Here is a 21,743-nt window from a genome sequence, read left to right as displayed (position 1 = left end):
GGCCCTCGCACGGTTCTGGCTGGGGTCTTACCTCAGGTCTCTGAGGCTGATCCCAGTCGACCTACGAGCCCCAGTCTCTTTCCTGCTCCCCACACACTGTGTCCAGCTCCAAACGTTTTTAAGACATTTTAAACTGGAAAAGGAGCCTGTCACGGTTTTAACTAAGCACCGCTCTCTTCTCTCTCTTGTGCAGGAACGGGAACCGGTGTGTCCAGTGCGCGGGCTCGCTATAGGTGAGCCAACAACGGTTTGGCGCAACGTGGCCCATCCTGCTCTGCTGAATTGGCATTGTGACCTGTCCTGGATGGTCGCCCATGAGATCCTCCCGGTCAGGGCCGCGTGCCCCCGACCAGGCTGCGGCCAAGAGTCGATGAGGCACTTGCTCTGGGAGTGCAGTGCCGCACGGGACCTGTGGAAGGAAGCAGGCCCCCTGACCTCCCCCCGTCTGCCAGCAGGGGAGGACCTAACACCAGCTGTGCTGTATGGGGTGGGCCGAAGGCCTATACAACCAAAGGCCTTCACAAAACTCAGGCCCACCCTCACGTGTCTGAAGGACGCACTGTGGTCCTCCTGCAACCTGCTGGTAGGAAAACAGGTAGAGACCACCCCCCAGGCAGTGGCTTTGGTAGCCACGGAAGCCCTGGTACGAACGACAGGGGGCCTCGACCCCAGGCAGCACTGCGCCTAGGGGAGGAGTCTCCTCTGGGCCCCGACGGATGGGTACGGAGTCGTTTCAGGAAGAGCAGGAGGAGGCTTTTTGATAAGGACTCACCCCGTTTTTGTACAAAGGACCGTAGACAGCTTTTTAACAAAGTGACTTTTGACAGGCTTTCCATGTCTTGTTTTTTTACTTTGTTAAATCATTTATTCGCCATATGATGAGTCCCACCGATCATACGGACGCCACCGTTTCGGTCCCTTATGTAGGTAGGGAAAGGGTACTTTTATGCTTTAAATAAACAACTTGTAACGCTGGTTTTTATGCCGTTTTTGTGGAAAAATGAGTTAATATGAGCTGTATCAAAAATCTGTTCTAATCAGTTTAATATCTGATACGTCCCCCATCGGGGGACTACATATTAAATAGATTTTTCGAACAGGGAGTCGGAAATGGGGTCCGCTCCACGCATCGACCTGTATTGCAGTACCTCCGGGAACGGTGCAACACTTCTCCCATTGTCAAGGATAACAACTACACTGAGGTAGGTAAACAACAAGCAGAAGAAGAGAGAAAGAAAAATTCCAAACTGAAAGAAGGACAAAGTGCTTTTCGTGCGGTCCAGCGTTTTCCCTCCAAAAAATTAAATAAAATATTTTGGCATTCACCAGGATTGTGTTGTCTGTGTCTGTCTGTCTGTGACTTTTTCCCCACAGCCCCCGAAAACTTGACGAGTGGGTTCAGGGACAACCCGCGAGAACCCGGCCTAGAGTAAACAGAGTGCATCTCGGGCCCCGACCTCTGACTTCCATACGACTCTTGTTTCTCTTCATTACGCACAAGCCTTTCACTAAAGACTTCCGTGGAGAGGAACACTTACGAGTTCAACGTATTTTTGGAGGGGCTTTGCTTCTGGCAGAGCCCGATATCTTGTTTCAAGAGAAATCAACAGAGACTGTTTGCCTGCCGCGCAGACTTTTTGCTCAGTCATTTGAGTTCATGCTGGCTGACCTGAGTATTTTTCCAGTCAAAGTAGTCACTCGGCCAATTGAATTCAAGCCCGACAACGATGACTGGCGTATTTTCCGGCCTTTGAAAAAATAGTGGCACTGGATGTAAAGAGCTAGTAGGGACTTGACGCATTGGCGACTTTTATGGAAAAAAACTCGCCTGTCGCCAGGGAAACGTGGAGGGGTTGCGATGGGAGGAGCACACTTTAGCCAAACAGCTGAGGTCTCCCGAGACCCCCTGGTGCCCAGCGGGTGCAGGGGTCAATTTGTGGGTTATCGCTTCTCGGCCTTTTGGCTCAGATCAAGCTTGGTACCGAGGTGCCCCAAAGCCCGCTGATTCAGGAGGTCGAAGAAAGGCAGGAGGGAGGAGGGTGCTTAACTTTTTGGATTTGGTGGGAACCGGATTTTTTCGGGTTTCATTTTTATTGGCTTCTTTTGTTAAGAGAGCTTTTTTGGGAAGAAATGGAGCAGCAGAAGCCAATACCAGGGATGGGTCTGGCCAACACACTGAGGTTTTCCTGGACAGACAAGGAGATGGAGCCGTGGGGAAGAGAGACATTCGGGAGAAATATCTTGATGGGGTACCTGAAGCTTCAAGTAAAAGACGTGCTTTGCCTTCAAGGGAACCCATTGGAGAATGCATATGATGTAACTTTCCACTTGGAGGAGAAGCATGAGGGAGTCATGAAGAAGGTGAGAGAAGGAAAAGGAGCAAGACCCCTGTGCCATTACGAGGTGACCAGCCTGGCAAGGAACAATTTCAGGGTGGTCACCGTGACAATGTACAATCCACATGTAAAGGATGAGGAGGTGAGGGCCTTTCTGGGGAGATATGTTGATAACGTCTCCTCAGTGAGGCACCTCAGGGACTCCCTGGGATTCTGGAACGGGAGGAGAGGGTTCCAGGTGCTTCTCAGGGAGGACCCGAAGGGTTTGGGTGGCTACCTCCATCCTCCGGCAATGTTCTCCCTGGGGGCTGACAGGGGGACGTTGTTTTATGCACGTCAGCCTCCGTTCTGCAGGCGGTGTATGGCCTACGGCCATATCCTGGCCTCGTGCAACACCAGAAAATGCAGGTTCTGTGGGTCGGGAGAGCACGAGGCCAAGGATTGTGACGAGCCCAAGGCTTGCCACGGGTGTGGCTCGGTAGCACATCTGTGGCGTGATTGCCCAGCTCGTAAGGGGTCGTACGCGTCTGCAGCTGGAGGGGGAGCGGGGGATGGGGGGAGAAGAGAAAGAAAGGGAGCGGATTACAGTAATGGCACAGGGGAAATGACTGCACAGGAAGAGGACGGGAGGAAGGAGGCTGCGAGAGGAGAGGGGCGAGGAGAAGAGAAGGCTGGAACAGGAGGAGAAGGAGGCGGAAGGAGGTGAAGAAGGAGGCTGGGTCAGTGGAGAGAGAGGAGGAGGAGGAGGAGGAGGAAACGGAGACGGGAATGGAAGGAGAAGCAGAGACGGGACCAGAAGAAGGAGCGGAGAAGGGGGAAGGAGCGAAGGAGTGGGGAAGCAGCATGTCGAGCGCCTTAGTAGAAGAGATGAGGGGAATGGTGGAGGAGATAGCGGGGAGGGGGGGTGGTGTCTCCCCGTTGCCTCCAACACCAAAGAAGAAGAAAGGGAAGAGGAGGGGGGGCTCGACAGGCTGTGAGGGGGAGGGGAGTGTGGGGGTGGGGGTGGCCAAGCGAGTGATGGGGGAGGGAAGAACGCCCTTGTCCTCGTCGGCTTCCTCAGCCCCTCAACGTTTGGTGGAGGGTGACTCCCAAGGGTTGGTTCAGGCCTGGTTGTCTGAGGGGGGATCTCAACTCCTGTTTGGGGTGGTGGGGTCCCCTACTATCAGCCCAGCAGCCTACAGGGAGGGAGGAATGGAGGGTGTTGAGGGGGAACCTAGGATGCAAGGCTTAACACTATACCTGCATCCTGGGCTGGAGAGATGGAGGAGGACGGGGGGACGTCAGGAGAGGAGAAGACTTCCCTGCCGGATGAGATGATGCAGGGGAGCATCGGGTGAGTCTCCTGTTTTTGTTATTGTTGGTTTTTTGTTTTGTTGATGTGAGGTTTTATCTTATAATGGATCCTTCTGTTAATATTTTCAGTTTAAATGTTAGGGGGTTGAGGGATTTTGTTAAGAGGAGGGCAGTTTTTAGTTTTTTGGAAGGGGTGGGTTTTGATGTTTGTTTTTTACAGGAGGTTCACCTGAGGGATGGAGGGGATGTTGAGAGGTTTAGGAGGGAGTGGGATAAGGGGGAGTCAGTTTGGGGTATAGGTGGGGTGCATTCAACAGGGGTAGGGATTTTGTTTGGGAATAGGGAGGTGAAAATAGAGGATACTTTTGTTGTGATACAGGGCAGGGTTTTGGGGGTGGATGTTACTTTTAGGGATAGTAGGTATAGGTTAGTGGGGGTGTATGGGCCACAGGTGGCGGCAGACAGGAGGGAGATGGTGGACTGTCTGGCGCCCCTGTGTGTTACAAATAGGCACTTGGTGATAGGAGGGGATTTTAATATAGATTTAGGGGTAGGGGGGGATAGCAGTGCAGGTGCCATCACCGGGCTAATGGCTTGCCATGGTTTGGTTGATGGTGGCCTGCACACTACGCCCGACAATGGCTGGTCCCACGTGGCGCAACTCCCGGGGGTTGCGCGGAGGCTTGACTACATTTTTATATCCAGGTCTTTGGGTCAGTTGTCTGGGCGGCTGTTGCCTGTCTTCTTTCCGGATCACGACGGGGTGCTCCTGCAGGTGGGCTCGCCAGTCTGCCTCTTCGGTAGGGGGTACTGGAAATTAGATCGGGATGTGTTGGAGGAGCAAGTTTTCGTTGACGCCTTTTTCATTTTCTTTCGGAGGATGGAAGGCCTCCGGTCCATGTGTGAGGGGGTGTTAGAGTGGTGGGATTTAGTTAAGGTAAGGATTAGGGCCTTTATAATAGGATATTCTAAGAGGAAAAAAAAGGGAGGAAAGGAGGGAGGTGGATCGTATCCAAAGGCTGCTCGAACTCGAGTACGAGGCAGGCAACCTCGGCGGGTCGATTGACTGGGAGAGATCAGCAGCCCTGAAGGCGCAGCTCAGGGAGCTGCAGGAGCGGAAGGCTCGAGCTTTCCTGGAGCGTGCGCATACTGGCTTTCTAGAACACAATGAGACTTGTTCCGCTATGTTCTTTAAGTCGGTTAGGAGCAGACAGAGTAGGAAGGTAATGAATGGGGTTAGGGAAGAAAATGGTAGGATAGTCAGAGAGCCAGAGGAGATGGTCAGGGTGACAACTGACCATTTCCGAGGTTTATTTAAGGAGAGGGAAATAGATGTAGAGCAGGGAAATGTGTTTTTAGAACATTTGTCCCGGCGTTTGCCGGAGGACATCAGAGAAGCAATGGAGGCTCAGATTTCCCTAGAAGAGGTTGAGAGCGCTCTTAGGAGGATGGGAAAAGGGAAGGTGCCCGGGATGGATGGGTTGCCGGCCGAGTTTTATCTCAAGTTTTGGGGTATACTTGGACCGGTGGTCCTTGAAGTCTTGAAGGCCATCCTTGGGACGGGGGTCCCGGGGGGATCAATGGCTGTTGGTGTGCTGTAACTTCTTTATAAGAAGGGGGAAGTAACAGACCTTGGCAACTGGCGGTCGTTGACCATGCTGTGCGTAGACTACAAGATACTTGCAAAGGTTTTAGCAGACCGGTTGCGCACAGCCCTTCCCTACGTCGTCCACGAGGATCAGACGTGCGGGGTAGAGGGCCGCTCCATTAGATGGAACCTACAGTTGATCAGGGACTCCATCGCTTGGGTAGAAGATAGAGGGTTGCCTTTAATGATAGCAGCGCTAGATCAGGCGAAAGCCTTTGATCGCGTGAATAGGTATTTTCTATTCAGGGTGTTAGGTAGATTAGGATTTGGGAGGAGTTTGTAGGATGGATCCATACATTATATGTTGGAGCGGGGTGCCGGGTTAGCGTAAACAGTCACTTGGGTGACGTTTTTGACCTCGAGTCTGGGGTCAGGCAGGGGTGCCCGCTCTCGGCTCTCCTCTTCGTTCTGTACATGGAGCCTCTGGGGGCTGCCATTAGGGCAGACACAGGGGTGGAGGGCTTGTTGATTCCTGGAAGCGGTGGGCTGCGCGTCAAGTTGACGCAGTACGCCGATGACACTTCCTTGCTGCTTTGCAGGGACTCGTGCCTGACAAGGTCCCTTGCCATTATTGGGGACTTCACCCGGGCGTCGGGAGCGGTTCTTAACAGAAGACTTTGCGTGGTTAAGTTCTTCGGAAGATGGCGTGGTAGGACGGATGTGCCCGGGGGGTTATCTCTCTGTAAGGGGGCCCTGTGGATTCTCGGGGTCCATTTTGAGACCTCCGGCTCAGCGACGCTGAACTGGAACATGGGTATCGCAGTGGTACAGAGGAAGCTAGCGATGTGGAGGGCTAGGTCATTGTCCTTTATAGGCAAGGTCCTGGTTCTCAAGGTGGATGTATTGCCGTCTCTTTTGTACTTGGCATACATCTACCCATTGCCGGCTTGTCTGAGGAGGCCTCTGGTGAGGCTAGTGTTTCAGTTCATGTGGGGTGGCAGGTACGAGTGGGTCGCCAGGGCGCGCATGCTCTGCCCCATCGGGGAGGGAGGTAGGGGGTACCACATCTCCCCCCTCAAGCTGGACACAATTTTTGTTTCTTTTCTGTTGACGGAGCTTGCTCAGCCGGGTAATACACCCGTCCGGTTACCTCCTGCGGGTGTTCTTCTCGTATCAGGCGAGAAGCGTAATGGTGTGGTCTAACGCGGGTCCTCGGGCGGAACAGCTGCCGTGGCACTTCGGCCATGCGGCCAAGTGGCTGCGTGCACACCCCGAGGTTGAAGTTGCCCGAGTAGGTTTAGACCACAGGCACCTGTACGAGGAGGTCAGACAGGCAGGGAGTCTGGCGCCGGTAGTGGGCATCCCGGCAGTGGTGTGGGAGGGAGTGCAGGCGCGGGGCCTGGACAATAGGCTCAAGGACCTGAATTGGTTGAGCCTCCACAAGTGTTTGCCGGTACGGTCCATCATGTACCGACATGGCTTGGCGAGATCCCCCACCTGCCCAAGACCGTCTTGTGGCGGGAGGAGACTGTGCGTCATGTATTTTGGGACTGTGCCTTTGCCGGAGTAGTATGGGCTAGGGCACGGGTGTTGTTAGGAAGGGTAAGAGGGGATTTTGTGGTGACGTGGGCAAAGTTAGAGAGAGGTGTAGGGAGAGCGAGAGGGACGGATAGGGATAGGTTTCTGCTCTGGCTTCTCATGAGTCTCTTTAAACGGGGGCTGTGGGGAGCCAGGCAGAACATGGTCAAGACAGGGAGAGATTGGGGGGTGGAAGGGGTAGTGAGGAGGGTGGAAGGAGATTTGAGGGGGAGGATGAAGAGGGAAGAGAGGAAGTGGGGCAGCACGCTGCCCGGGAGAGGTGGAAAGGGGGTTTAGGGCTGGGGTTAAGTTAGATGGTTATATAGTTTAGGGACGGGGAGATATAGGGAGAGGTAGTTTGTAGGATGACGGGGAGGGAAGATGCTCCCCTGAGTTTTTTGTTTGGGGTTTGTTTTGTCTTGATTTAAAAATGCCAATATTATTTGAGTGGGAATGAAATGTATGATTTTGTAAAGTATGAATGGCATTGAGCGTAATAAATTATTTTTTCAAAAAAAAAATATATATTTTACTAGGCTTGGTTGAGAAGTGATCGGAGAATTGTGCTCTTGTCAAAAATTGTTTTTTTCTGTTTCACTATTGTTTTTTGTCCTGGGTAGGTGGTGGTTTGGTGGTGGACTACAGGTGCACCAGCATCTGTAGGGTGAGTTGTGTTTTTCTTTCCTTATTTATTTCTTGCTTTTCCTTGTGTTAGTTTGTTGTTGTTGTGTGTTTTTGTGTTTACTTTTTATTCAAAAGAAATCAAAAAAAATATATATTATTTGTTCTGTGTTTGCTCATTGTTGTTTCTTTTATCTTTCTTATTTTTTGTTCTTTGTGTTTCCCCATCCTCTTGTAGCCCTAGTTTCCCTTTAGTTTTACCCCCTTGTTTTCTGTTTGTGTTTGCTAGCTTGGTTGGCTTGCTGGCTAGCCGGCCTGTTTAGCTTTTAGCTTAGCTGGCCTGCTAGCCTCCTCGCCCCTTAGGCTTGGCAGGCATTGCTTGTTCCTTTCTGTTCGTCTTATACCGCCCCCGTAACCCATCCATACCCCTGAAATTGTATTTCCATCCCCTGAACTTTCCCTTGTCTTAGTTTTTGTTTGTTGCCTTTTGTTTTCACTTGGGGGGCCATTTTGTTGGCTGGCCAGCCTGCTAGCTGGTTAGCTTAGCCTGACTTGCTAGTACGGCCTGCTAGCATCCTAGCCCTTGTACATTGTTTTTTTGTATTATTTCCCATCCTTCCCTCGTGTCCTTTTGTGTTTAGTTTAAACCCCTTCCCCCCAATGTCTTTCCCTATTTTTGTTGATAAGTTAGTTGGGTGCTGTGCTAGATAGTTTGTTTTGTGTCCCGGGTTTTGGTAGGCCCTGCTAGCTTAGCATAGCTGGGCCTGCCAGCTCCCCCCCCACTATTATATTGTGTTTATTTTTTTCACTGGTGTTGGGTTAAAGGGAGTGGGCCTCCATCATGTCAGCAGCACAGGCTGGCATGCGGAGGCACCACGCCGTGCGCCTCCTGAGAAGGGAGGGAAAATAATGGAGTTATCCCGGTTGGATTTCTCCAGAAAATTCCTCCAAAAGGAACTCTGTTTCTTACCTGCGCAGGTAAACTGCATTCTAAACCTCGCTTATGGGAAGGGTTTCGATTTCAGTTTCGCCGGCGCCAGCTTCCTGAGGGAGTTCTGGGGGAAACTCCCAGAACAAGCAGGGATCCCTCGCAGCAATGTTTGAGGTGATCAAGCTGACGGACAATAGCATTAAAACTGTTATTGTCCGTATGTACAACGAAACGGTACAACCGGAGGACGTTGCAGTATGGTTGGGCAGGTACTGCAACGTGAAGGGGCCCCTGACCCAGGTGAAGGATCCCGATGGGATCTGGACAGGGGCCTGGAGAGTGACTGTCCAGCAGAGGGAGGATCCCGGGGGCTATGGTGGGTTGAAAGCCATCCTATCCACCATAGTCCTCGGAGAAAACAGGGGCCATGTTCACTACCAGGACCAGCCAAATCTGTAACGTAAGTGTGGTGAACATGGCCACCTAGCAGAAGCCTGTGAAAAGGTGGTCTGTATGAAGTGCCGGGAGGTGGGCCATCGCTACGAGGAGCGCACGAACGGAAGGCCGTGCAACCTCTGTGATGAGCGGTCCCACCTCATCCGCAGCTGCCCCTCCTCCTGGGCCAATAAGGTCAGGGCTGGCAGGATGGAGGCGGCGGCTGCGGACCGGGCTTCCGAGCGCCAGAAGAAGGAAGCGGCAGTTGCCAAGGTAGCGGAGGAGGTGATGGTGGAGGAGGTGGTGGCGGTAGTGGAGGAGGTAGTGGCGGTAGTGGAGGAAGTGGTGGCAGTAGTGGAGGAGGTGGTAGAGAAGGTGGAGGGCGCGGAAGGTGCGGTGGTGGGAGAAGTGGGAGTGGAGGCAAAAACCCTCCCCGCCCCAGACTGAAGCGACCCCTGAAGGAGAAAGGGCCTAGAAAGACGGCTCTGGAGAGACGGTGAGTGAGAGCTCCCCAAGTGGGTCGGACAGCATGATGACAGTGTCGGAAACGACACTGTCAAGCGAGGAGCGTGTGGGAGAGGTGGGAGAGACCATGGGCGAACACCTTCCCCTACGGAAGAGAAACGCCGAGGAGCTCTCCGACCCCGAACAGGGCGAGGAGAAAAAAGGGAAGTTGGAGTGGGAGAGCTCCCAGGGGGAGGATGAGTCCAGGGTCTTCCCATCCAACTCTCCTAACCAGGAATCATTTTTAAACCCCGTTTGTACCTCCTCTCCCTGCCACCCCCCTTACCCCGTAGGGAGAGAGAGAACGTTCTTAAAAAATAACCCATTTTAAACTGTTTTAATGCCTTTATTCTTTAGCAATGTTTTTACTAACCTCTTTTTTTGGCTTTTAACATCACCACAATAAATGTTAGAAGTATAAAGACCGAATTAAGAGCACAATCTGTTTTATCCTTTTTAGAAAGTTTTAATTCAGATGTGTTTTTATTACAGGAGTGTGGTCTACCCTTTTTAACCTCTTACAGTAAATGGGAGGAGAAGTGGCAGCACGGGCCCTCCATTTGGAGTGGATCCAATTTTAATAAAAACGATGGTGTTGCCATTTTATTCAAGACTCTACAGGTGGTGGTGAAGGGGAGCACAGTGGTGGTTGGGGGACGTGCTCTTTTAGCCAACTGTACTTTTATGGGGAGGGATTTTAACGTGCTAAATGTATATGGTTTTAATAACAAACATGACCGGTGCACACTTTTAGAGGACCTGCAGTCCCACATGCTGGGGAGGGATCCTCTAGTGGTGGGTGGGGATTTTAACTGTGTTTTAAGTAGAGCAGACAGGGGAGGAGCGGGAGAAGATTTTAAGGTAGATAGGTCCAGTGTTTTATTGCAAGGGTTGTGCAGGGATTTTAAACTGACTGTTTTAAAACCCTGCATCCAAGAGAGGAGGGCTTCACCTGGACCAGTGGTGACGGCATCAGAGCCTCTCGCATTGACTATCTGTTTACCCGCCAACTGATGCTAGAATAACCCCTGCTTTCTTCTCAGATCACGTGATGCTGACGTGCAACCTTTCACTAACTTTGGGTGTGACTGTAGGAAGAGGGCCCTGGAAACTGAACTGCTCCCTTTTAAAAGATGATAGAGTAGTTAGCCAGTACAGGGAGCAGTTCAGCCAGTGGCAGACGCTACAGGACTTCTTTGACATACGAGCACAGTGGTGGGAAATGGTGAAGGGTAAGACGATGACCTTCTTTAGAGAAATAGGAAAGAAAAAATGTAAAGAAAAAGATAGACGCATGTTGGGACTGCAGAAGCGACTGGAACAGTGTTTTGATTTTAACCAAGAAATCAAAGACGTTAAGAAAGAGATGGCATTTTTAGCATAACAGAAGAGCAAGGGGGTTATTTTAAGAAGTAAAGAAAGGGAATTAGAAGAGGGGGAAAAATGTACCAGGTACTTTTTTTAAAAGATAGTTAGTAAGGGTAGGGTTATGACGGGTTTAAAAGATAAAGATGAGTTTTTAAAAACAGACACACAGGGAATTAAAAAAGTAGTCGAGGGTTTTTATGGGGAATTGTTTGGTTTTAAAGATGTGTGTGAGGAAACAATGGAGGAGGTTTTAACATACATTGACAGGACTATACCAAACACAGACGACCTAATAAAAGACTTCACAATGACAGAACTCGACAAAGGACTAAGACATTTTAAGAGGGGTAAATCACCGGGGGAGGACGGCCTCCCTTTGGCGTTTTATCTGACCTTTTGGGATGTTTTAGCCGACGAACTTCTGACTGTTTTTACTGACTTTGAACAACTTGACAGACTACCCGACAGTTTTAGAACAGGAATCGTGACCCTTTTATTCAAGAAAAATGACAGGACTGACCTTAGAAACTGGCGACCGATCACCCTTTTAAACTTTGACTGTAAACTTTTTACCAAGGTTTTAACACTCAGAATGTCTTCTGTTTTAGGGGAGGTGATCCACCCGGATCAAGCCTGTGCCATTCCGGGAAGGAAGATCACGGACAGCCTAGTACTGATCAGAGATGCCATCTGTTATGCGAGAGACAGAAACATGCGGCTTATAGTCCTAAATTTAGATTTTGAGAAAGCTTTTGATCGGGTCTCGCACCAGTACCTCTTCAAGGTACTGCAAAAAAAATGGGATTTCCTGAAAGGTTTCTAGCTTGGGTGGGATTGCTGTATGGGGACATCACCAGCAGAATCCTTGTAAATGGGCATTTGTCAAGAGCAGTGGGAGTACACTGCGGCGTCCGTCAGGGATGTCCATTATCTCCCCTCCTGTTTGTGGCCTGCATAGAACCACTGGCACAGGTCTTGAGAAGGGACCAACGGATCAGTGGGGTGGGTATCCCGGGGAGTGGGGGGATGACCGCCAAGTGCGTTTTTTACATGGACGACGTTAACATTTTATGCACCGACCTTTTATCTGTTGACAGGACTCTGGACAGGACTGACTGGTACGGACGAGCCTCTGGGGCGAGACTGAACAGAGACAAGACAGAGGCCCAATTTTTCGGACCGTGGGCAGACTCAGACTTGACCAGACTACCACTGACTGTTAAAATGACGGATATAAGGGTGCTGGGGGTTAAATTCGACAGGGAGGGAGGAGGTAGTGGTAATTGGACCGGGATGTTAGGGACAGTAAGACAGAGACTGGGTTTTTGGGCACTAAGACGACTGACTTTTGAGGGCAAGGTTTTAATCATCAAGGCTGTGATTTTACCTGTCCTTTCATTAATCAGTTCTGTTTTTATCCCCCCACGAACAACTCTTTTAGCTCTGGACCGGATGCTTTTTTATTTTCTGTGGGGAAGCAAGTGGGAGAGGCTGAGGAGGGAGGTGGTAAAGAGGCCCAGGTTCAAGGGGGGGAAGGCTTGCCTGACCTCTACTTGTTCCTGGGCAGCCGCTATACAGCATTACATCTCACTCTTGCCACCTCCCCGGTCAACAACAAGACCCAGACCCTCGCACGTTTCTGGCTGGGGTCTTACCTCAGGTCTCTGAGGCTGATCCCAGTCGACCTGCGAGCCCCAGTCTCTTTCCTGCTCCCCACACACTATATCCAGCTCCAAACGTTTTTAAGACATTTTAAACTGGAAAAGGAGCCTGTCACTGTTTTAACTAAACACCGCTCTCTTCTCTCTCTTGTGCAGGAACGGGAACCGGTGTGTCCAGTGCGCGGGCTTGCTATAGGCGAGCCCACAACGGTTTGGCGCAACGTGTCCCATCCTGCTCTGCTGAACTGGCACCGTGACCTGTCCTGGATGGTCGCCCATGAGATCCTCCCGGTCAGGGCCGTTATGCACTCCCGGGGCATGGCGAGGACATCCGCGTGCCCCCGACCAGGCTGCGGCCAAGAAGAGTCGGTGAGGCACTTGCTCTGGGAGTGCAGAGCCGCACGGGACCTGTGGAAGGAAGCAGGCCCCCTGATCTCCCCACGCCTGCCAGCAGGGGAGGACCTAACACCCCAGCTCGTGCTATATGGGGTGGGACGAAGGCCTATAACATCAAAGCCTTCACAAAACTCTGGCCCACCCTCACGTGTCTGAAGGACGCACTGTGGTCCTCCCGCAACCTGCTGGTGGGGAAACAGGTAGAGACCACCCCCCAGGCAGTGGCTTTGGTAGCCACGGAAGCCCTGGGGTGGTACGAACGACAGGGGGCCTCGACCCCAGGCGAAGGGTCCCCCACAACACCCAAGGTCCCGGCGGCCACGGCCTGACAGCGCTGCGGCGCCTAGGGCGATGCGCCTAGGGGAGGAGTCTCCTCTGGGCCCCGACGGACGGGTACGTAGTCGTTTCAGGAAGAGCAAGAGGAGGCTTTTTTGATAAGGACTCACCCCGTTTTTGTACAAAGGACCGAAAACAGCTTTTTAACGTCTTAAAAATGTTTTACTTTGTTAAATCATTTGTACATTTTAAATGGCTTTTACTAATCGGCTTTTACAAGAATGGGTACTTTTATATAGGATTGTTTTATTGTTTTAAATAAACATGTACAAACGACACTGTCAAGTGAGGAAGGTACAGGAAAGGGGGGAGAGACCCTGGACGAACACCTTCCCCTACGGAAGAGAAACGCAGAGGAGCTCTCCGACCCCGAACAGGGCGAGTAAAATAAAGGAAAATTGGAGTGGGAGAGCTCCCAGGGAGAGGAGGAATCCACGGTCTTCCCCTCCAACTCTCCAAACCAGGACTCATTTTTAAACCCAGTTTTTACCCCCCCCCCCTACCCCTACCCCGTAGGGAGAGCGAGAAAGGACCTGAAAAATGAAAAATAACCCCTTTTAAACTGTTTTAATGCCTTCTTTCCTTTCAGCACTGTGTTTACTCACCTCTTTCATGGCTTTTAACATCACCATTAACGTTAGGAGTGTAAAAACAGAAGTAAGAGCACAATCGGTTTCATCCTTTTTAGAAAGTGTTAATTCAGATGTGTTTTTATTACAGGAGTGTGGTCTACCCTTTTTATCCTCTTACAGTAAATGGGAGGAGAAGTGGCAGCACGGGCCCTCCATTTGGAGCGGATCCAATTTTAATAAAAACGATGGTGTTGCCATTTTATTCAAGACCCCACAGGTGGTTTTGAGGTGGAGCACAGTGGTGGTTGGGGGGGCGTGCCCTTTTAGCCAACTGCATCTTTATGGGGAGGGATTTTAATGTCGGGGGACCCAGGCAGTTTGGCACCTCAGTGGGCAAGCAAATTAATGACCCCCTCCATGGCATCGGAACATGGAGGGAAGAAGGTTGTGCTGCCTCCACAGCTAGCTCATTCAGAACAATCTCAGGGCACTGACCCTAGCCAGGTCAACACTCCAACCGCAGACACCATGCTCATCTCAATCCCGGTACATGAACTGAGCTGCGGGCTATGTGGTGAAATGCTTAGACAAGTGGGCAGCGTCATGAAACACTTTAAGATCTGCCACAGCCTGGTGAAAGTACTATACAAATGTAGCACTTGCGGGCATTCCGGCCCCAGCAGACATTTAATCTCCTGTCACATTCCAAAGTGTAGTGGTGTGAAAGAGACCCGGATTGTGGTTAAGGCAGCTTTCGCATGCGAACATTGCCCAAAAAGTTTTGTAACGGTGGTCGGCCTCTCCCAGCATAAGCGGCACGTCCACCTAGCCCTTTATTGCCAGCAAAAGTCAGAGGCGAGAGAAATCAAGGAAAAGCGGAACGGGAGTGGTAAGACCAACGAGGGCTGGTCAATATGGGAGGAACAGGAGATGATCCGCCGGTATGAGCAATTCAAGGGCCACAAAGCTTTCCACAGTATGGTGGCAAGGGGCCTACCGGGGAGGACCCGAAAGCAGGTGAGGTACAAGCGAGGACGCCTGAGAGTGGCAGCGACGTTAAACAATGGTCCCGCGGATGCCACAAGGGCGATCAGAGAACAGAGATGGCTGTCCAACCAAGGAGAGGCACCACCCCCTATATGCGAGGTCCGCTACAAACTCCGAGCAGCGGTCAAGACCAACAGGGGGATGGAGGGTGATCTCGTAATCGGGACCAAAACATTCTCTCTGAGGGGTGTATATCAGAATCGTGCACTGATAGAGTCCTCGGCGCTAGAACTACAGAAGTTGCTGGGAAAAGGTGTGGGAGAGCAAGGTAAGAACACGGTGGAGGAAATTAGGCCCAGGAGCATGAAGAAGAAAGGGGAAGCAAAGAGAGTGGCCTTCCGTCAGCAGCAAACGCTGTTTGACAAAGACCAGTCCAGACTGGCAGCCCTAATCTTAGATGGAGAGACGAATGGTGCGTGTGCCATCCCTATGCCAGAACTAACTCTGGCCTTTGCCGACCGGTGGCGGGCCATGATGCCATTCAACGGGCTGGGCCAATTCCGTGCGGAGAGAGGGGCCAACAATGATGAATTCCAGCATCTGATCTCAGCAACAGAGGTATATGAAAACCTCAGGGGAATGGAAAAGGGCACTGCAGCGGGACCAGACAAAGTCTGGTCAGTTGGGACCTAAAGGGAGACAAGTTGGCTAGCCTTTTCTCGATGTGGCTGGTGTCAGGGCCCTACCTTTGGCCTTCAAAGAGTGCTGCACTACACTAATACCCAAGATGGCAGATCCGATAGAGCAGAGGCAGATCGGAGGATGGAGGCCAATCACTATCATTTCGGTAGTGGCAAGGCTCTTTTCCAGGATTATTACAGCCAGGCTGGCACGAGCCTGTCCGATAAATCAGAGTCAAAGGGGCTTCATATCCTCCCCAGGCTGTTCAGAAAACTTGATGTTGCTACAGGGCCTTATCAAGCTGAGTAAAAAACAACGAACACCCCTAGCCGTGGTTTTTGTGGACTTTGCGAAGGCCTTCGACTTGGTTTCACACGAGCACCTCCAGCATGCTATAGGGCAAAGGGGCCTCAACCAGCACATCATTGAGCTAATCGGGAGCACCTATGAGAAAAGCACAACTAGGATCATCATCGGAGTAAAATCCCAGATGATTGACATGGCGGTCGGTGTTAAGCAAGGTGATCCGATGTCAACACTGCTGTTTAATCTGGCACTGGATCCGTTGATCCAGACACTCAAACGCTACGACTCTGGGGTTGGGTCAGAAGGAAGCCAGACCACCACTCTATCATTTGCCGATGACTTGGTGCTGTTGAGCAACTCGGTGAAGGGTATGGGACAAAACATCGCAATTCTGGAACAATTCTGCCTACTGACAGGGTTAAGGGTGCAACCCACCAAGTGCCACAGTTTCTTCATTGAGAAGGGTGGCAACGGGTCCTCGTTCAGCCTGGAAACTGAATGGAGAGGACATGCACATGATCGGGCCCGAGGAGTCTGAGAAATATCTGGGCATGCAGATAAACCCGTGGGAAGGCATTGTTAAACCAGTACTGATCGGGCTACTTCGTGATTGGATATGCAAGATCAGGCGGGAGGCGCTATAACCTCCACAAAGCTACCACAGCAACTTAGTTGGTTGACTTAACAAAAATCGATGGAATGATAAGAACGTCAGTAAAGGAATGGCTCCACCTCCCCCTGAGCACCTGTAACGGGTTGCTCTATGCAAAACACCGAGACGGGGGGGCTAGGCATCGTGAAAATGGCACGCCAGAGTCCATCGATCCAGGCCAGAAGGATCCACCGGTTGTGGCACAGTTGAAGGCAGGAGGAAATGCAGAAATGGATCAGCTTGGCCACCGAAGGCATAGGGACGGTGGCATTTGGCAATGACAAGACCAGCAATACTTGGTTGGCAAATAACTCAACAGTGGGATTCAAGCAAGGCCAGTACATCGATGGTCTTAAGTTGAGAGCCAACGTTTATCCCACGCATGAGATGCTCGCAAGAGGAAGGCCGGAGATGGACTCTGTCCAGCCCCGTACGAATCTTGTTCACACATCCTGGATCAATGTCCATCAATCCAAGGAGCACGCATAAATAGACACAACAAGGTGACCTATTGGTAACGGAAGCCGAAAGCAACGGATGGAACGTTATCAAGGAGATGCGTATCTTTTCCAAAGAAGGGAAACTGAGGAAACCAGACTTGATATTCGTGAAAAAAGGCACAGCTTTGGGGGTCGACGTTAACGTGCGATATGAATCCGCCTTTGACACCCTCGAGGTGGCGAGATCTCAAAAGATTGCGCACTATCTCCCGACTGCTCCGACGATTCTTAAAATGCTTCCAGAGGTGAAAAAGATCACATTCTACGGATTCCCGGTGGGGGCCAGGGGCAAGTGGCCAACATGCAACAACGAGGTGCTGCGAGCAATGGGAGTATCACAGTCTGGAATAACGACATTCGCAAAGCTGGTAAGCCAGAGAGTCTTGCTCTACATAGATCTGCTGAGAGAATTATTCCGTGCTGAACGGCTAGAGGAAGAGGCCCCGAGTGATGAGGGTGAAAACACACCCAGAGGCCGCATCAGGTCAGATGGGCTTGATATTCGTGGATACTCTACTGGGAGACCACCACGGCCTTCGCCGAACAAAAGGGCACGACGACGACGGTGCAGGCCGAAGGGAGGACATGGTAATGAAGGTGCCCTTCAAACATGACACACGGCCAGCCATACTGACAGATACACGCGCACATGGTGAGGTGCGAAGGGCAGGAACGGTAACAAGTATCACATAGGCACAAACAGAAAATCATCATACAATGGCGGAGGGCGTTACCTTTGAACGGTCGAATAATCCCTCTGTTATATTTCCGTCGGGTATCTCATGGTGTCAGACGGAGACAAGCAGTAGGAAACGGATGCCCATCCCAGCTGAAGGACGCCAGATACAGTTTACGGTAGTCCTTGGTTGAGCTCAATCCAGGTAATGGATACTAATCCATTACCGGTCCAGGGCGACCAACCCGGATTATCAAAACTGGCACCAACGGCGGGATTTTCCGAACGCCGTGAGGTCATGCGACCAGGAACTTCCACAGTCCTATACTCTGGGGACTCGGGGAGAAAAAGCTACTGAGCTTCCACAGTCCTATATTCCTGGGACTCTGGGAGAAAAAGATATGGAAACTCGAACGAACCCCGGCCTAGCCAGCCGAGTAAACGTTGTTGCCTTACAAACACTCAGACCGCGAGCCGGGATCCCCCCAGAGTGCCGGACGCGGGGGTGGACTTGGTCATTGAGGCGCCTCGGGGGAAAACGAACCAGCCACTCCGTCCAAAACACTGAACATCGGAGGAAAGAAGGTTGCATTGCCACCCCAGTCAGCTCGGTCCGAACCATACCCTGCTCCCTTCCCTCTTCGGGACAAGCCTCTAACCGCGGATACCACGACCATCTCAATCCCGGTACATGACCTGAGCTGCGGGCTATGCGGTGAAAAACTTAAACAACTGGGCAGCGTCATCAGGCACTTCAAGATCTGCCATAGCCTGGTGAAAGTTGTATACAAATGCATCTTGTGCGGGCGTTCCGACCCCAATAGCCATGCAACCTCCTGTCACGTCCCTAAGTGCAAGGGCATGACAGAGACCCGGGTTGCGACAGTGGCAGTGTTCGCGTGCGAACATTGCAAAAAAGGCTTTGGATCCGGGGTCGGCCTCTCCCAGCACAAGAGGCACATCCACCTAGCCCTTTGACTTTTCCTGGCAATAGAGGGGGTGAGAACGATCAAGGAGAAGCGGAAAGGAAAATATTACAAAAATGACGGCTGGTCGGAGTGGGAGGAGATGGAAATCCGATACAAACGGTTTGAGGGCCACAACTATATCCATAGTATGGTTGCCAAGAGCCTACCGGGGAGGACCCGCGAGCAGGTGAGAGAAGCAGCGACTAAAAATGAAGGACCAGAGGAAGCCCCCGCGGCGGACAACGAGATCAGGGGGCTGTCCAACCCAGGCGAACCACCATCCCCAATACACGGGGTCCGCGTCAAACTTAGAGCGGCGGTCAAGACCTCCCGGGGATGGGAGGGTGAGCACAAAATCGGGTCCACCACAATTTCCTTGAGGGGTGCAGACCAGGATAGTACACTGATCGAATCTTCGGCACTTGAACTACAGAAGTTGTTGGGCAAAGGGGCCGGAACTGAAGGTGACAGCAGTAAGAAGGAAAAGAAGCCTATGAGCGGCAACAAAAGAGGTAATGCCAAGAGTGCAGTCTACCGTCAACAACAGATGTTGTTCGAGAAAGACCAGTCCAAACTGGCGGCCCTAATCCTTGACGGTGAGATGAACGGTTTGTGCGCCATCCCCATACCAGAACTCACTCTGGCCTTTGCCAACAGGTGGCGGGCCACGGAGTCGTTCAACGGGCTGGGCCAATTCAGAGCAGAAGGAGGTGCTGACAACGACGAATTCAGGCACCTGATCTCAACAACAGAGGTATGCGAAAACCTCAAGGGAATGAAAAAGGGAACGGCAGCGGGACCAGACGGAGTGACCAGAGAAAGTCTGGTCAGTTGGGACCCGAAGGGAGAGAAGTTGTCCAGCTTGTTTTCGATGTGGCTGGTGGAAGGGGCCCTACCCTCAACCTTCAAAGAGTGTTTGCCGATGACTACTTTAATACCAAAGACGGCGGACCCAATGGAGCGGATGCAAATCGGAGGATGGAGGCCTATCACTATCGGTTCAGTAGTGACAAGGCTCTTCTCTAGGATTATTACAGCAAGGCTAGCAAGAGCCTGCCCGATAAATCCGCGACAACGCGGCTTCATATCCACCAAGGTGTTCTGAAAACTTAATGTTGCTACAGGGGCTCATCAAGCATAGCAAGAAACAGCGAACACCCCTAGCAGTGGTATTTGTGGACTTTGCGAAGGCTTTCGACTCAGTGTCACATGAGCACATCCGGCATGCTCTAGGGCAAAGGGGCCTCGACCAACACATCATGGATTTAATCGGAAGCACCTATGAAAAAGCGCAACTAGGATCATCATCGAAGGAGTAAAATCCCCGATGATTGACATGCTGATCGGTGTTAAGCAAGGTGATCCGATGTCACCATTGCTGTTTAATCTGGCGCTGGATCCGTTGATCCAGACTCTCGAACGCTACGGCTCTGGGGTTGGGTCAGAAGGCAGCCAGACCACAACGCTAGTGTTTGCCGATGACTTGGTGTTGTTGAGCAACTCTGTGAAGGGCATGGGGAAAAACATTGAAATTCTGGAACAATTCTGCCTACTAACGGGGCTAAGGGTGCAACCTTCCAAGTGCCACAGTTTCTTTATTGAAAAGGGGGGCAACGGCAAGTCCTCGTTCAAGGTGAATGACTGTTCAGCCTGGAAACTGAATGGAGAGGACGTGCACATGATTGGGCCGGAGGAATCAGAAAGATACCTCGGCATGCAAATAAACCCCTGGGCAGATATTGTCAAGCCAGAACTGATCGGGCTACTCCGTGATTGGATATGCAAGATTGGGCGGGCGGCGCTAAAACCTCCACAAAAGGTGAAGATGTTGAACTCCTATGCTGTACCGAGGCTGATCTACAAAGCTGACCACGGCAACCTAAAGTTGGCTGACTTAACAAAACTCGATGGAACGATAAGAAGGGCAATAAAGGAATGGCTACACCTCCCCCCGAGCACCTGTAACGGGCTGCTGTACTCAACACAGAGATGGGGGGGCTGGGTATCGTGAAATTGGCACGCCAGATTCCATCGATCCAGGCCAGAAGGATCCACCGGCTGTGGCACTCTGCGGACGAGTGCACGCAGAGGATAACTCGCAGTACAGTGGAAGAGTCAGAGTTTAAGGGACTATGGTTGAGAGCCGGAGGAATCGATAAAGAGATGCCAACCCTCGAAAATAAACCAACTGGCTCTGTGACGTCCCGAGTGATTGGAGGCAGGAGGAAATGCGGAAATGGATTAGCCTGGAATGCCAAGGCATAGGGACGTTGGCATTTGGCAATGACAAGACCAGCAATACTTGGTTGGCAAATCCCTCAACAGTGAGATTCAAGCAGGGCCAGTACATCGATGGTCTTAAGTTGAGAGCAAACGTTTATCCCACACGCGAGATATTTGCGAGAGGAAGGCCGGAGATGGACTCCTTGCAGGCGCTGCCCAGCTCCGTACGAATCATGCTCTCACATCCTGGGTCAATGCCAGTCGATCCAAGGAGCGCACATAAATAGGCACAACAAGGTGTGTGACCTATTGGTAACGGAAGCCGAAAGCAACGGATGGAACGTTAAAGGAGATGCTTATCTTTTCCAAAGAAGGGAAACTGAGGAAACTAGACTTGATATTCGTGAAAAAAGGCACAGCTTTGGTGGTGGATGTTACCGTGCGATATGAAGTCGCCTTTGACACCCTCGAGGTGGCGAGATCTCAAAAGATTGCGCACTATCTCCCGACTGCTCCGATGATTCTCAAAAGGCTCCCAGAGATAAATAAGATCCCCTTCCATGGATTCCCGGTGGGGGCCAGGGGCAAGTGGCCAACTCGCAACAACGAGGTACTGCGAGCAATGGGAGTATCACAGTCACGAATAACGACATTCGCTAAGCCGGAGAGTCTTGCTCTACTCAATAGATCGGCTGAGACAATTATTCCGTGCTGACCGGCTAGAGGAAGAGGCCCCGAGTGATGAGGGTGAAAACACCACCCGGGACCGCATCGGGTAAGATGGCCCCGATATTCCTGGATACTCCTAACAACGAAAACCCCAACCATTACTGGGAGACCGTCGCCGAACTAAAGGGGAGGACGGTGACGGTGCAGGCCGAAGGGAGGAGACAGTAATGAAGGTGCCCTTCAAAAACAGATCAAAGGGTCAGCCATACTGGCAGTTACACGCGTACATGGTGAGGTGCGAGGGGCAGGAACGGTAACATGTATCACATACGCGCAAACCAACAGAAAATCATAATAACGGCCGAGGGCGTTACCTTTGACGAACGGTGAAATAATCCCTCTTGTTATGTTCCCCTCAGGTGTCCCGCAGTTCCAGACGGAGTCAAGCGGGAGGAATCGTAC

At 51.5% G+C, this 21,743-nt stretch overlaps 3 pseudogenes; all 3 read left to right on the top strand.

Moving 5' to 3' along the window:
• The first annotated feature begins 1,008 nt into the window (after nucleotides 1-1,008).
• On the top strand, nucleotides 1,009-1,170 carry LOC121550122 (annotated as a pseudogene).
• Nucleotides 1,171-1,471: 301 nt separating this feature from the next.
• Nucleotides 1,472-1,581, top strand: LOC121550135 (annotated as a pseudogene).
• Nucleotides 1,582-13,062: 11,481 nt separating this feature from the next.
• Nucleotides 13,063-18,399, top strand: LOC121549564 (annotated as a pseudogene).
• The last annotated feature ends 3,344 nt before the right edge of the window (nucleotides 18,400-21,743 follow it).

This window comes from Coregonus clupeaformis, chromosome 34, assembly GCF_020615455.1.
Source record: "Coregonus clupeaformis isolate EN_2021a chromosome 34, ASM2061545v1, whole genome shotgun sequence".
NCBI lineage: Eukaryota > Metazoa > Chordata > Actinopteri > Salmoniformes > Salmonidae > Coregonus > Coregonus clupeaformis.
This window is presented reverse-complemented; position numbering and strand designations above follow the sequence as displayed.